Source organism: Styela clava, chromosome 5 (assembly GCF_964204865.1).
Source record: "Styela clava chromosome 5, kaStyClav1.hap1.2, whole genome shotgun sequence".
NCBI classification, from domain to species: domain Eukaryota; kingdom Metazoa; phylum Chordata; class Ascidiacea; order Stolidobranchia; family Styelidae; genus Styela; species Styela clava.
The window spans coordinates 22,164,613-22,167,112 of record NC_135254.1 but is presented as its reverse complement, the minus strand read 5'-3'; the positions used below and the strand labels follow the sequence as shown (position 1 = coordinate 22,167,112).

The following is a 2,500-nucleotide window of genomic DNA, read 5'->3' as shown; positions in this document are numbered from 1 at the left end:
GGCCGGGGCCTACCACCACTTTCGGTAATGATCCTTCCGCAGGTTCACCTACGGAAACCTTGTTACGACTTTTACTTCCTCTAAATGATCAAGTTTGATCGTCTTCTCGACACGCCGACGCGGCCGTTGCCAGCCGCGACGGGGCCGATCCAAGGATCTCACTAAACCATTCAATCGGTAGTAGCGACGGGCGGTGTGTACAAAGGGCAGGGACGTAATCAACGCAAGTTGATGACTTGCGCTTACTGGGAATTCCTCGTTCAAGGGAAACAATTGCAAGTCCCTATCCCAATCACGAATGAGGTTCAACGGGTTACCCGGACCTTTCGGCCTAGGTTAGACACTCGCTGCTTCACTCAGTGTAGCGCGCGTGCGGCCCCGGACATCTAAGGGCATCACAGACCTGTTATTGCTCAATCTCGTGTGGCTAAACGCCACTAGTCCCTCTAAGAAGTTAGACGCCGACCGAGAAGGTCGCGTAACTATTTAGCATGCCAGAGTCTCGTTCGTTATCGGAATTAACCAGACAAATCGCTCCACCAACTAAGAACGGCCATGCACCACCACCCACAGAATCAAGAAAGAGCTCTCAATCTGTCAATCCTACCTGTGTCCGGGCCGGGTGAGTTTCCCCGTGTTGAGTCAAATTAAGCCGCAGGCTCCACTCCTGGTGGTGCCCTTCCGTCAATTCCTTTAAGTTTCAGCTTTGCAACCATACTTCCCCCGGAACCCAAAGACTTTGGTTTCCCGGAAGCTGCCGGAAAGGTCGTCATGGTAACGCCTCCCGATCGCTAGTTGGCATCGTTTATAGTCAGAACTAGGACGGTATCTGATCGTCTTCGAACCTCTGACTTTCGCTCTTGATTAAAGAAAACATTCTTGGCGAATGCTTTCGCAGTAGTTCGTCTTCCGCCGATCCAAGAATTTCACCTCTAACGGCAGAGTACGGACGCCCCCGTCTGTCCCTCTTAATCATTACCTCGTGCTCCGAAAACCAACAAAATAGAACCGAGGTCCTATTCCATTATTCCATGCAACACTATGCAGGCGAACAGCCTGCTTTGAACACTCTAATTTTTTCAAAGTAAACTTATCGGCCACCGCCGACACTCAGTCAAGAGCACCGACGGAGAACCGAAGGTGAGGCGAACGCAACCAGTGACACGCCTTGCGACGGACCGGCGGCGCTCGCCCAAAATCCAACTACGAGCTTTTCAACCGCAACAACTTTAGCATACACTGTTGGAGCTGGAATTACCGCGGCTGCTGGCACCAGACTTGCCCTCCAATGGATACTCGTTAAGAGTTTTAGGATGTACTCATTCCAATTACAGGGCCTCGTTAGAGTCCTGTATTGTTATTTTTCGTCACTACCTCCCCGTGTCGGGAATGGGTAATTTGCGCGCCTGCTGCCTTCCTTGGATGTGGTAGCCGTTTCTCAGGCTCCCTCTCCGGAATCGAACCCTGATTCCCCGTTACCCGTTATCACAAAGGTAGGCACGTAGCGTACCTTCGACAGTTGATAGGGCAGACACTTGAATGATACGTCGTCGGTGCAGAGACCGTACGATCCGCGTGGTTATCCAGAGTCATCAAACGTCACAGGACGAACCCGGTCGGTTTTGATCTGATAAAAGCGCGCCTCCCGAAGTCGGCGCTTAATGCATGTATTAGCTCTAGAATTACCACAGTTATCCACTTCGCTTACGAGACCAAATAAACCAAGACTGATTTAATGAGCCATTCGCAGTTTCGCTTTACGAGAACTCGTACTTGCACCTGCATGGCTTAATCTTTGAGACAAGCATATCACTACTGGCAGGATCAACCAGATAGCTGCGACAGCTGCGCTCGGCCCTTGCTGGGCCGCCCGGCGCGTGCTCGTCGCATTCGTTTAAGACCGAGGCGATCGCCTGCGGCCGTACTCAGCTTCGACAGTCGCTGGCCGCGACGTCCACGCTCTCGCCGGCAGTGCCAGGCGGAGCGATTTGCGTTTTTTCTTTGCTCGCCCTCTCTCGGGCTCGATCCATTCAGTTTCGCACAAACAAGAGCTCTGCCGGCCGCCTGCAGCGGTGCCTAAAACCCGGGCATAACAATGCGACCGTTCTGCTAAGCCGGAAAGCGCTCAAGCCAGACGCTCGATCGAACGCCCCCTACATATTAGTCGAGACAACGGCTCGCTCATTAGCATCGCGTTTGTACTTTAACTTTTTTCGGCTCGGCTTCTTTCGACGCCGATGCCGGCGACGCAGCACTCTCTCGCCCGCCAGCCACCGAGAAAAGGGTGCGCTCCGACCGGCCCCGCACCGCTCTTTCTTGGCTCATTCGAAATTACTGTCTTTCGCTCTGACATGCCTTACCTAGGGTTAGGTTAGTATGCTTGCACGTTTGTACTTTAACTTTTTTCGGCTCGGCTTCTTTCGACGCCGATGCCGGCGACGCAGCACTCTCTCGCCCGCCAGCCACCGAGAAAAGGGTGCGCTCCGACCGGCCCCGCACC

The 2,500-nt window shown here is 53.5% G+C and overlaps 1 non-coding gene across 1 annotated transcript; it reads right to left on the bottom strand.

The window, feature by feature from the left end:
• Positions 1–25: 25 nt before the first annotated feature.
• LOC144423591 (small subunit ribosomal RNA) lies at positions 26–1,835 on the bottom strand. Its single transcript, XR_013476058.1, has one exon. It is a non-coding gene; the product is annotated as a small subunit ribosomal RNA (ribosomal RNA).
• Between the last annotated feature and the right edge of the window lie 665 nt (positions 1,836–2,500).